The 14,281-nt window shown below is 44.7% G+C and overlaps 1 protein-coding gene and 1 pseudogene across 3 annotated transcripts in view; one reads left to right on the top strand and one right to left on the bottom strand.

The window, feature by feature from the left end:
* KLHL29 (kelch like family member 29) overlaps window positions 1–14,281 on the top strand; it is a 1,368,521-nt gene that overhangs the window by 114,841 nt on the left and 1,239,399 nt on the right. The gene's annotated exons all lie outside the window — the stretch shown is intronic.
* Window positions 370–488, bottom strand: LOC134912788 (5S ribosomal RNA; annotated as a pseudogene).

The raw sequence follows: 14,281 nt of genomic DNA, 5'->3' as shown, positions 1-14,281 counted from the left end.
TATACACACAAAAGTGCTTCAAAACTTGGAAATGTTCTGGTTAGTCTATCACCAAAAGACTTGTAGGGGGATGTAGACACTATAGTTCTGCATCCAATTCCTAACCAACCAGCACAAGCGAAGCTTGTTTTAATGAGACCTCAATGGGTCATGATTGACCGGACCATTCTTATCAGGAGTATGTATCCTAACAACAGTATATGCACATATAGGGGTGCCTGCTAGATTCCCCCGTAATTTGGAGACAATAAGTTTAGCTGATTTTAGCTTTAATATCTAAAAGAAGAAAGAAACCAGAAGATAAGAGGGAAAAAAAGGGGAGAGAGAAAGTGGTGATCCTGCTGTTGGTATCCGGTCGGAGAGGGTCATTAATTACAACACCCGGTATTCTCTGGGGGTCTCCCTCACAGGTACTGACCCAGCCCGCCACCGTTTTGCTTCCAAGATCGGACGAGATCGGGCTCTGTCGGTGGGGTATGGTAGTAACTTTTAGACGCAATTGGTCGACTCACCAATGAGAGTGCACCGATTAAAAGATTTCAGAAAAAAGGCAAACTGCGGATCTGCTGTCTACGTTAGGCGCAGGTTTTCACCTGTGAATCATAGATGAGAGTCCGCTGATATACAGAAAATTATAGATAAAGATAAAGATAAGATAAAGGTAAACGTTAACTGAAGAAGCTGTATTATAATGAAAAAATAGGCCAGACCAGTATATGCTGACTATAGCCTATGCTAAATTAACCCCAGTTGATCCCACCTATAAACGCAATATATTATACCGCTAGGCAGGGAATACTGAGAAATCAATATCAAAAAATGGAATCTGGTATTGTTTTCAATAAGCACTGTCAATTTGTTTGATAACTTAGATATACATTTTTTATATATAGAGCCCCTGCTGTGGGCTAGATTGGACTAGAATGGCTATAGCACATACACCAAAAAATCCCCCATAAAAATTATGATTGTAAATACAACCCAAAATATGGGTCTGTTATACTGGGAAAAACAGCCATTAGAGAGGGGTGTGTCCAATCAAACAAAATTATCACCTGCTCTCAGTTATCCATAGGGCAACAAATAATGGTAAAGAAAAAACAGAATATGGAAAGACAGGTACAATTATTATGTCCCGTCTATAACAGGCAAAATTAACACTGTATCAATCTGAAAAACCAGAGTGAGTTTTGGTGCTGCTAACAGATATTGGTTTTAGAGAGTTGAAAAAAATGTACACAAAAATTCTGTGTGGAAAGATACAGAAAATACCAGTCCCTGCCCAGGTCCCTGGGTCAGTCTGGAGTTAGGAAGCTCTGCATCATACTCCTGATGTCCTTGGTCAGAAGAGGAAAACGCGTTTCACCCGTCCTGCGGGCTTGTTCACTTCCAATGCTGCTAATTAGGGTGGTAAGTCTGGTTTAAATACCTGTTACTGATAACCCAGCCAATCACTGGGATCCGAAATTTTCTGCCTGGTTGGTTACAGGCAAACTGCTGTAGCCAGCGGAAGTGACGTCCTTCCACTGGTTGCTAGGTTACCTTTAATGATTTATATATTACTAGAGTGGAAAGGAGGAATCCATGTGTGCAATTATAAGCAAATATATCAGGACTCTTTGTCACTGCGCCTCTAGGCTATCCGCTGGCCGCATCGCTCTATATATAAAAAATGTATATCTAAGTTATCAAACAAATTGACAGTGCTTATTGAAAACAATACCAGATTCCATTTTTTGATATTGATTTCTCAGTATTCCCTGCCTAGCGGTATAATATATTGCGTTTATAGGTGGGATCAACTGGGGTTAATTTAGCATAGGCTATAGTCAGCATATACTGGTCTGGCCTATTTTGTCATTATAATACAGCTTCTTCAGTTAACGTTTACCTTTATCTTATCTTTATTTTTAGCTATAATTTTCTGTATATCAGTGGACTCTCATCTATGATTCACAGGTGAAAACCTGCGCCTAACGTAGACAGCAGATCCGCAGTTTGCCTTTTTTCTGAAATCTTTTAATCGGTGCACTCTCATTGGTGAGTCGACCAATTGCGTCTAAAAGTTACTACCATACCCCACCGACAGAGCCCGATCTTGGAAGCAAAACGGTGGCGGGCTGGGTCAGTACCTGTGAGGGAGAACCCCAGAGAATACCCGGTGTTGTAATTAATGACCCTCTCCGACCAGATACCAACAGCAGGATCACCACTTTCTCTCTCCCCTTTTTTTCCCTCTTATCTTCTGGTTTCTTTCTTCTTTTAGATATCTAAAGCTAAAATCAGCTAAACTTATTGTCTCCAAATTACGGGGGAATCTAGTAGGCACCCCTATATGTGCATATACTGTTGTTAGGATACATACTCCTGATAAGAATGGTCCGGTCAATCATGACCCATTGAGGTCTCATTAAAACAAGCTTCGCTTGTGCTGGTTGGTTAGGATTTGGATGTAGAACTATAGTGTCTACATCCCCCTACAAGTCTTTTGGTGATAGACTAACCAGAACATTTCCAATTTTTGAAGCACTTTTGTGTGTATAGATATAAATACATCTTATTAACCAAACATGGTGGAGTATGAGAGTGAGGATTTATTTTAAATGAGTTAATAAAAGTTATGTTTTAATTAATAGTCATATAACAAAAACAAGAGTGCACCCACACAAGAGTCTTCTGCAAAGTTGTTTTTTCTCTAGTTTTTTTTTATACTTACGTTTGTGCCAGAGTTTTTACTGTATAAGTATATGAAAAATATTAAGAATATGTTTGAAATATCTTCTTTGCATTATTCTAATAATTTTTATAGCCAAAACTCTGGAGTAAAAAGTCTATGGCAGGTGAGGCAGTGCCTCACCTGGCTATCTTTTCCGCACATCTCTGATCAAAACTCAGCAAATTTCCAGGAGTTTATACTGCTGTACCTGTGTATAATGCCCTCATGCACCATTTGTCTCATATATTGTGCGTAAATCTGGCTCTGGTGCTAGACAGTGCCTCCTGAGCCATTTAGCTCACCGCACGTCCCTGGTCGACACGGCTATTAGGTCGATCTGAAGAAGGTCGACATGAAAAAAGGTTGACACACGTTTTTTAATTTTTTTTGGTGTTGTTTTCTCCTTCAAGTGACCGGGAACCCCAATTAGTGCACTGTGTCCCCTTGCATGGCTCGCTATGCTGCAGGTTACCGTTCCCAATCATAGTCCACGTTGATCGTAAAGTATGAAAAAGTAAAAAAAAATTTTTTTTAGAAAAACTCATGTCGACCTTTTTTCATGTCAACCGTGTTCATGTCGACCTAATGGCAGTGTCGACATATTTTAGTGTCGACCTAGCCACTGTCAACCAATGGGTGTCGACCTAATGGATGGCAACCTAATTGGTGTCGACCCAGAGTCCGGATACCGTTCTACAACTACTGAAAACTGTTAGGGTCTCCTGCCCTGTGCTGCCACGTCGTCATGGCAACCGGGAGACAAGTGCTAGTGGAGTAACCTGAGCGCAGCTGATACTCCGGTTCGGGTCTTTTGCTGTGCAGTGGTTATAGGCTCTGTGCACGGCAGGGGATCCGGTGCTGGTTTTTGTGCTCACAGTCTGTGAGGTCTGAGTGGGGCGTGGACAGCACCTGCTTTATAAGGCCTCTTTTCAGGGTAAGCAGATGCTGCTGAATCTTTGTTGGTTAGTCAGTTCATGAACGTTAGCCAGTACTGTGTAGCTTTGTATTTGTTTGTTGCTTACTGCAAATAGGCCTGGGAATTTGGTATTACACTCTGCCAATCCAGACCTAGCAGTAAGACTGGAGTCAGTCGTTTAGCTTGCTGGGGTTCTGTTACTACTCTGTGAACTTAGCAAGTTTGCGGCTGTATTCTAAGACTTGCCTGTCTAATCCTGTCTCACTGTGCTAGGTGTCAGGGGTCAGTTTAGTGGCAGTAAGCTAAAACCTGTGCACTGCAAGTGAGAATTAGGATTGTGGAGATTCTCCTTGTGTCTATCATTCCATCTCTGACCAAGGAGTTTACTGCCACACCCGTTGGTAACCCTTTAGGGTTTTGCTGTTGCCCTTAGCAACAGCATTTCGGGTACTCTACGTATTAAAACACAACATCTTGCTTTTTCCATCTTAGCAGTTCTAATACAAGGGAGATACCCAGTTCCTTAGCCTCTGGGCTTCTCTGTTCACTTTGTGTGTATTTTGTTACACTATCACCTTCTGTGTACGTTATGTCATATCCCCCAGTTTGTCTGTGAGTCCATCTGTTTTGCATAACAGTTCAAACACCAGTACATTCCTGCAGACACTGGAGTGCATAACAGTTCTGACACCAGTACTTTCCTGCTGGCACTGGTGTGCATAACAAAATCATATTATCAAATAGAAGAAACCGCTATTGGCGGGTCATGGTGGTGCAAGAACTGCCGCAATACTACTTCTGTCAACACACATTTTTAAGTAAAGCATTTGTCAAAGGTTAATACTGTAGATTTTTTTTTTATTAAAGATTATTTTATTATTTTTTTAAAATTATACATATTTATTGTATGTTATATTTCACGTACATATGTCTTGTAATATTTTACGAATAAATTGCTGCAATAGCCTTTTTTTAATCTCTGTTAGAAATGGTGAAATATCATCCTTGTCACGATGTCTTGATTAATAATCCTGCTATTGGGCTAAATGTAATAGCCTGCGAGAGGCAGGAAGTGTGGGATTTTGTGCCAGTCTGGATTTTTCTGCCATTTTATGATTTCCACTTTAAAAATCTGCCCAGACTCGCTCAAAATCCAGCTCTTCCTGCTTCTCTCAGGCTGTTACAGTTAGCCACTTAGCGACCATCTTTACCTGCTTTTTCTCGTGCTGGTAAATGGCCCCTCTCTATCTATGGCCGCCAGCCCCAAGTAGTACAATGATTCGCTACTTACATCTAAGCTGTATTATGCTTTGAGAATTGTGGTGCTCTTTGTTACCTGCACTCCATTTTTGTTATTTATTTACTGTTATGCTAAGTTTTGTCTCCCTGTACTGTCCTTTGTACGGCGCTGCGAAACACTTGTGGCGCCCTATAAATAAAATGTAATAATAATAATAATAGTAAATATGGGATGCGGCGGTCATGTGAACAGTGCCAAAAGCTCTACACACCACTCAGGAGACCGGCACCGGAACACCAACAACCAACATCCCGAAGGTTAGTATCGGGGTACAGGTTAGGGCCCGGCGAGGAGGGTTAGGCACTGGGGGGGGGGGGGGAGTTATGGTTAGGCACTAGGGGGTGGTCAGCCTTAGCCGAGGATTAACCGTAGCTGCCACCCCAGGAGGGTTAGGGTAGAGGACGGGGGGGTAAGTAAGAATACTTACCCCGTCCGGTGTCGCGATCTTCAGTGTCGAGATGCCGGTGTTGGTCAGGTGACCACTGGCATCCCAACCGCCAGGATAACATAGCCAACTCAGTATATATATATATATATATATATCAAAAGAAAGTCCCACATAGTGGAGGTGCACTCTCGCTGCGTCGTAGTTAATAATTCATCAAGACTTCATAGTCAACAGGGCTTTATTGACGACAATAAAGCCCTGGTGACTATGAAGTCTTGATGAATTATTGACTACGACGCAGCGAGAGTGCACCTCCACTTTGTGGGACTTTCTTTTGGTATATAAGTGGACCTACCAAAGCCCATTAGGAGCACCCGCCATCTTTGCATATTTAATGATGAAAGTGCAGGTCTATCGATTGATATATATATATATATATATATATATATAAAACCATGCTACACAAGTCTCATTCTGGACCCATGTTGGCTTCCCTAAGCACACCCCTTCTTTAATGCTGCGCACACTTGATGCTGGGTTGCCGGGCAATATAGCGGAACCCGTTGTGTCCTAACTCTCTCAACAACAAAGTCCTAGAACAACAAGATACTCCCCTCAAATCTGTGCCGTCCAGGATAACGCGCGTCAGCTGGGAGCCCTCAGGATCCATGCAGACACTGTAACAGTCACAGAGTTAATGTCAGTGCCCCTCCTCCGAGCTGCGGAGGCTGGTAGAGAGTCTGACTGGGCGAGGGTGTGAGTTCCAGAGGATGGGGGCATCTTGAGAAAATCTTGGAGGAGACAATGAGAGGAAGTGACTGGTTGATGAAGAGGTGGAGCAGGTATGAGGGAGGGAGTGTTGAGAGAGATAAAGTGATGTGTGTACAGTCAGATTTAATTTTGTCATTCATATATTTTCTCTATCGTCCTTGTGGATGCTGGGGTTCCTGAAAGGACCATGGGGAATAGCGGCTCCGCAGGAGACAGGGCACAAAAAGTAAAGCTTTCCGATCAGGTGGTGTGCACTGGCTCCTCCCCCTATGACCCTCCTCCAGACTCCAGTTAGATTTTTGTGCCCGGCCGAGAAGGGTGCAATCTAGGTGGCTCTCCTAAAGAGCTGCTTAGAGAAAGTTTAGCTTAGGTTTTTTATTTTACAGTGAGTCCTGCTGGCAACAGGATCACTGCAACGAGGGACTTAGGGGAGAAGGAGTGAACTCACCTGCGTGCAGGATGGATTGGCTTCTTGGCTACTGGACATCAGCTCCAGAGGGACGATCACAGGTACAGCCTGGATGGTCACCGGAGCCGCGCCGCCGGCCCCCTTGCAGATGCTGAAGTAAGAAGAGGTCCAGAATCGGCGGCTGAAGACTCCTGCAGTCTTCTAAAGGTAGCGCACAGCACTGCAGCTGTGCGCCATTTTCCTCTCAGCACACTTCACACGGCAGTCACTGAGGGTGCAGGGCGCTGGGAGGGGGGCGCCCTGGGAGGCAAAATGAAAACCTTTTTTGGCGAAAAATACCTCACATATAGCCCCCAGAGGCTATATGGAGATATTTAACCCCTGCCAAGATTCACTAAATAGCGGGAGACGAGCCCGCCGAAAAAGGGGCGGGGCCTATCTCCTCAGCACACAGCGCCATTTTCTCTCACAGAAAGCCTGGAGAGAAGGCTCCCAGGCTCTCCCCTGCACTGCACTACAGAAACAGGGTTAAAACAGAGAGGGGGGGCACTGATTTTGGCGATATTGAGATATATATAAAGATGCTATAAGGGAAAACACTTATATAAGGTTGTCCCTATATAATTATAGCGTTTTGGTGTGTGCTGGCAAACTCTCCCTCTGTCTCCCCAAAGGGCTAGTGTGGGTCCTGTCCTCTGTCAGAGCATTCCCGGTGTGTGTGCTGTGTGTCGGTACGTGTGTGTCGACATGTATGAGGACGATGTTGGTGAGGAGGCGGAGAAATTGCCTGTAATGGTGATGTCACTCTCTAGGGAGTCGACACCGGAATGGATGGCTTATTTAGGGAATTACGTGAGAATGTCAACACGCTGCAAGGTCGGTTGACGACGTGAGACGGCCGACAAACTATTAGTACCGGTCCAGGCGTCTCAGAAACACCGTCAGGGGCGTTAAAAACGCCCATTTACCTCAGTCGGTCGACACAGACACAGACACGGACACTGAATCCAGTGTCGACGGTGAATAAACAAACGTATTTCTCATTAGGGCCACACGTTAAGGGCAATGAAGGAGGTGTTGCATATTTCTGATACTACAAGTACCACAAAAAAGGGTATTATGTGGGAGTGAAAAAACTACCTGTAGTTTTTCCTGAATCAGATAAAATAAAATGAAGTGTGTGATGATGCGTGGGGTTACCCCGATAGCAAATATTGGCGTTATACCCTTTCCCGCCAGAAATTAGGGCGCGTTGGGAAACACCCCTTAGGGTGATAAGGCGCTCACACGCTTATCAAGTGGCGTTACCGTCTCCAGATACGGCCGCCCTCAAGGAGCCAGCTGATAGGAAGCTGGAAAGATATCCTAAAAAGTATATACACACATACGGTGGTTATACTGCGACCAGCGATCGCCATCAGCCTGGAGATGCAGTGCTGGGTTGGCTTGGTCGGATTCCCTGACTGAAAATATTTTATTCATATAGAGCATTTAATAGGATGCATTCTATATATATGTACGTGAGATGCACAGAGGGATATTTGCTCTCTGGCATCAAGATAAGTACGTTGTCCATATCACCCAGAAGATGTCATGGACACGACAGTGGTCAGGTGATACAGATCCCATACGGCACATGGAAGTATTGCCGTATAAAGGGAAGGAGTTAGTTGGGGTCGGTCCATCGGACCTGGGGACCACGGCAACAGCTGGGAAATCCAACCTTTTTACCCCAAGTTACATCTCAGCTGAAAAAGACACCGTCTTTTCAGCCTCAATCCTTCCTTTCCCATGAGGGCATGCAGGCAAAAGGCCAGTCATATCTGCCCAGACATAGAGGTAAGGGAAGTAGACTGCAGCAGGCAGCCCCTTCCCAGGAAAAGAAGCCCTCCACCGCGTCTGCCAAGTCCTCAGCATGACGCTGGGGCCATGCAAGCGGACTCAAGGTGGGGGGGTAGTCTCAAGAGTCTCAGCGCGCAGTGGGATCACTCGCAGGTTGACCCCTAGATAGTACAAGTATTATCCCAGGGGTACAGATTGGAGAGTCGAGACATCTTCTCCTCGCAGGTTTCTGAAGTCTGCTTTACCAACGGCTCCCTCCGACAGGGAGGCAGCATTGGAAACAATTCACAAGCTGTATATCCAGCAGGTGATAATCAAAGTACCCCTCCTACAACAAGGAAAAGGGTATTATTTTTCCACACTATATTGTGGTACTGAAGCCAGACGGCTTGGTGAGACATAGTCTAAACTGAAATCTTTGAACACTTACATAAAAGGTTCAAATCGAGATGGAGTCACTCAGAGCAGTGATAGCGAACCGGAAAAAAGGGGACTATATGGTGTCCCTGGACATCAAGGATTACCTCCATGTCCAAATTTGCCCTTCTCAACAAGGGTACCTCTGGTTCGTGGTACAGAACTGTCAATATCAGTTTCAGACGATGCCGTTTGAATTATCCACGGCACCCCGGGCCTTTTACCAAGGTAATGGCCGAAAAGATGTTTCTTCAAAGAAAAAAGGCATCTAAATTATCCCTTACTTGGACGATATCCTGAAAAGGGCAAGTTCCAGAGAACAGTTGGAGGTCGGAAGAGCACTATCTAAAGTAGTTCTACGACAGCACGACTGGATTCTAAATATTCCAAGAATCGCAGCTGTTTTCCGACGATACGTCTGCTGTTCCTAGGAATGATTCTGGGCATAGTCCAGAAAAAGGTGTTCCTCCGGGAGGAAAAAGCCAAGGAGTTATTCGACCTAGTCAGAAACCTCCTAAAACCAGGCCAAGTATCAGTGCATCAATGCACAGGAGTCCTGGGAAAAATGGTGGCTTCTTACGAAGCGATTCCATTCGGCAGATCTCAGGGGATTTGCTGGACGAATGGTCCGGATCGCATTTTCAGATGCATCAGCGGATAATCCTGTCTCCAAGGACAAGGGTGTCTCTTCTGTGGGGGCTGCAGAGTGCTCATCTTTTAGAGGGCAGCACACTCAGCATTCAGGACTGTGTTCTGGGGACCACGGATACCAGCCTGAGAGGCTGGGGAGTAGTCACACAGGGAAAAAATTTCCAAGGAAGTGTGGTCAAGTCTGGAGACTTCTCTCCACATGAATATACTGGAGCTAAGGGCAATTTACAATGCTCTGAGCCTAGGAAGACTCCTGCTTCAAAGTCAACCGGTGCTGATCCAGTAGGACATCATCATGGCGGTCGCCCACGTTATCAGACGGGGCGACACAAGAAGCAGGAGGGCAATGACAGCAAGGATTCTTCGCTGGGCGGAAAATCATGTGATAACACTGTCAGCAGTGTTCATTCCGGGAGTGGGCAACTGGGAAGATTTCCTCAGCATAAATGAATTCCACCCGGAAAAGTGGAAACTTAATCTGGAAGTTTCCACATGATTGTAAACCGTTGGGAAAGACCAAAGGTGGTTATGATGGCGTCCCACCTGAAGCGCCAGGTCAAGAGACACTCAGGCAATAGCTGGGACGCTCTGGTAACACCGTCGGTGTACCAGTCGGTGTATGTGTTCCATCCTCTGCTTTTCATACCCAATGTATTGAAAATGATAGGAAGGAGAGGAGTAAGAACTATACTCGTGGCTCCGGTTTGGCCAAGAAGGACTTGGTTCCCGGAACTTCAAGAGATACTAAGAAGGGTCTTGATTCGGCAAGAACCGTGTCTGTTCCGGGACTTACCGCAGCTGCGTTGACGCCAAGGCGGGTGAACGCCGGATCCTAAGGGAAAGAGGCATTCCGGAAGAGGTCATCCCTACCCTGGTCAGAGCCAGGAAGGAGGTGACCGCACAACATTATCACCACTTAGGTGAAAATATGTGCCAGGGTGTGAGTCCAGGAAGGCTCCACGGAAGAATTTCAACTAGGTTAATTTCTACATTTCCTGCAAACAGGAGTGTCTATGGGTCTCAAATTGGGTCCATTAAGGTTCAAATTTCGGCCTGTTGATTTTCTTCCAGAAAGAAATTGGCTTCAGTTCCTGAAGTCCAGAAGTTGTTAAGGGAGTACTGCATATACAGCCCCTTTGATGTCTCCAGTGGCACTGGGCGATCTCAACGTAGTTTTGGGATTCCTAAAAAATCACATTGGTTTAAACAACTCAAATCTGTGGATTTGATATATCTCACATGGAAAATGACCATGCTGTTGGTCCTGGCCTCGGCCAGGCGAGTGTCAGAATTGGCGGCTTTATCTCACAAAGCCATATCTGATTGTCCATTCGGACAGAGCAAAGCTGCGGACTCGTCCCCAGTTTCTCCTTAAGGTGGTGTCAGCGTTTCACCTGAACCAGCTTATTGTGGTACCTGCGGCTACTAGGGACTTGGAGGACTCCAAGTTGCTGGATGTTATCAGGGCCCTGAAAATATAGTTTCCAGGTTGGCTGGAGTCAGGAAATCTGACTTGCTGTTTATCCTGTATGCACCCAACAATGCTGGGTGCTTCTGCTTCTAAGCAGTCGATTGCTCGTGGGATTGGTAGCACAATTCAACTTGCACATTCTGTGGCAGGCCTGCCACAGTCTAAATCTGTTAAGGCCCATTCCACAAGGAAGGTGGGCTCATCTTGGGCGGCTGCCCGAGGGGTCTCGGCATTACAACTTTGCCGAGCAGCTACGTGGTCGGGGGAGAACACGTTTGTAAAATTCTACAAATTTGATACCCTGGCAAAAGAGGACCTGGAGTTCTCTCATTCGGTGCTGCAGAGTCATCCGCACTCTCCCGCCCGTTTGGGAGCTTTGGTATAATCCCCATGGTCCTTTCAGGAACCCCAGCATCCACAAGGACGATAGAGAAAATAAGAATTTACTTACCGATAATTCTATTTCTCGGAGTCCGTAGTGGATGCTGGGCGCCCATCCCAAGTGCGGATTATCTGCAATACTTGTACATAGTTATTGCTAACTAAATCGGGTTATTGTTGTTGTGAGCCATCTTTTCAGAGGCTCCGCTGTTATCATACTGTTAACTGGGTTCAGATCACAGGTTGTACAGTGTGATTGGTGTGGCTGGTATGAGTCTTACCCGGGATTCAAAATTCCTCCCTTATTGTGTACGCTCGTCCGGGCACAGTACCTAACTGGAGTCTGGAGGAGGGTCATAGGGGGAGGAGCCAGTGCACACCACCTGATCGGAAAGCTTTACTTTTTGTGCCCTGTCTCCTGCGGAGCCGCTATTCCCCATGGTCCTTTCAGGAACCCCAGCATCCACTACGGACTCCGAGAAATAGAATTATCGGTAAGTAAATTCTTATTATTACTATTATTATTATTATCTTTTATTTTGATGGTCCCACAAGGTTTTTTTTGTGCCGTACATAGGTGTAAGAACAAACATCACATTACATCAGTGACGTGCTGTCAAGGTAGGCCAGGGAGGCGGATCCTCACCTGTCATACTCCCAGAATCCTCTAGTCTTGACTATAAGAGAAGTGCCTCCCCAGACATTGACCTCAACTTTTACAGACTGATTGACAATTAAATTATATACATAATTATAACTTTGGAAGAGAATTATGAATTTCACCTGTACCACTTTAAAATGAGATTCACATGCAGGAACATTGAAGGATGCCATGCATGTTATTTTTTTATCTTAGCTATTTATTAATACCTAACGTGTTGTTAATATGTTTTATTATAGCTGTACGGTTAAATAAACAAATATATTAATATTCATGGATTTGTAAAACATGGAAGAAGATGTATCAGACTTAAGGACTCCTGTACAATTTCATTAATGGGTCTTATAACCAGCAAAGAATCCACTTGTCTTCGAAATCATCTGAATCTACTCTTACGATAATTAATGAGGTTCTCAAGCTTCGTAATTAAGCTAAATTAATGCTGTAGGAAGATGCAAGTACACAGTCCATGGCAATCCTCCTAGGATATGTATTGTGATTTATTTTTTACTGTTGTAAATAACATTTAGGAACATTATTTTGTAATTATTTTTGGTTCATTTGTTGACTGGATGGGAAAGTCACCTCTTATTTATACCAATGGATGGCGATATTTCCAACAAGCCCTCTGCAGACTGACCTACTTAGAAGAAGTGGAATCACCAGTGAGAAAATTGAATATGGCGTAGTGCTTAAGATTAAGGTATGAAATTAGGCCCTGATTCTGAGTTGTAAGTAAAGCAAAAAGAGCAAGTAACTTTGCACCCTGGCAAAATCATGTCGCACTGCAGGTGGAGAAGAAATAAAAGGTTCACAGAGTCAGACTTGGGAGAGGCGTGTCCAAACTCCAATCTAAATTGCTGTGTAAAAATAAAGCCTTTCCGCCTTTGTTGTTTGTCCAGGTGCACAATTACCGGTGCTTGATATATTTTGCTGTACTCCCAACTCAGAATCAAGCCCACAGGAGGCAAAAGCAAATCCAAGTTTAGGTCAAAAGGGATTGGTTAACAGTCTCGTAGCACAGGGATTGAATAGGGAGCAGACAAGAGGCAGAGCCAGTCTGAGGATCAGAAGGCAATCACCTAGCACTGACTGCTAGGTAAGATCCCAGTTGACTAGGGGGTGAGGATCAAAATGGAGAAGACTGCTGGCTTCCTGCACATATGTGCTTTAGATTGCATTGACCCCAGAGACTGTCACCCTTCGTGCCACTGCAAAGAATGGTGCAGAATACTCGGGAGGCATAGCGCTTGGCCATCCTCCTAAAGTAAGTGGCCAAAGTCTGAAAACAGCATTGTGGCATCACAGCATGTGCTGTTGAGTCTGACAATTATAATGTTGTAATGGACAACGGGTTTGGTACAGTAGGTTCCTAAAGTATCCAAGGCCTGGTCCCATAACCAAAATCTCCACATCTGTGGGATTGAGCTCCAGACACATATAAACACACCGTTTGCTTTTAATTGTCAAGGCTGACCACAGGGGTCCAAATATATAATGAGGGTTGGGGTGGTGGTGGAGTGGCACACCTGTAATTGCCTAATCAAGCCCCTGGATTCGGGACATGGGCTACCTTCCTAGGAGTCCCTAAGAGCTCCCTGAAATTCGGTAGTCTCCCACATAAATAGGGAGAGTAGACAGGTATGTCATAGGGAACTAAATCAGTTCTGTAAGTTGCGTCATATATCTCATAAGACGTTCATTAAATTTTATATACAGGGGTGCACACTGGTAATAAGAGGTGCAACCCTGCGGAGACCTTTCAGTACTACGTACAAAGACAAGATTGCAGGTGCACAGTTCAAACACTACCCATTGATTTATAATAATCATTGCAATAAAATTTTGCATTTTGAGCGAGGTTCTTCGCATAAATAACGGCTTGCCCACCGCGTCTAGGTGACCACATTAATCGGGCAAGTCCCTAACATTTTGGGGCGTACAAGCCTAGGGCATGGGACACCCCATACCCAAGCAGCCGAGTGACCCCAGGGCAACACTAGAGTGAAAATATATATAGTGAAAAAGTGAAGGCTGCTGAAGAACAGCAGGTATAAACTAGTTAGAGATAACGTGGTGAATTGCGCACCTGAAACCTTGTCTTTGTATGCAGTTTATTACATTTTGTTAGAATCAATCTAAATAAATTTACTTTAAAAAGATCCTCAGCCTCGTGTCTGACACTGGTGTTGGGACAAGACTACCTCAATAAGCTAGAGGGGTAGATTTCCAAAAGCTTCTAAAACAGACCCCCTTGTTTGTCCATAGTAACCAATCCATTTCTGTTTATCATTTTCTATAATGCAATAGAGAGATAGTAACTAGAATCTGGTTGCTATTAGCAACACCTTCACTTTA

This window comes from Pseudophryne corroboree, chromosome 4, assembly GCF_028390025.1.
Source record: "Pseudophryne corroboree isolate aPseCor3 chromosome 4, aPseCor3.hap2, whole genome shotgun sequence".
Lineage (NCBI taxonomy): Eukaryota > Metazoa > Chordata > Amphibia > Anura > Myobatrachidae > Pseudophryne > Pseudophryne corroboree.
Note: the sequence above shows the minus strand (reverse complement) of the source record. Positions and strands in the feature narration are given on the sequence as shown.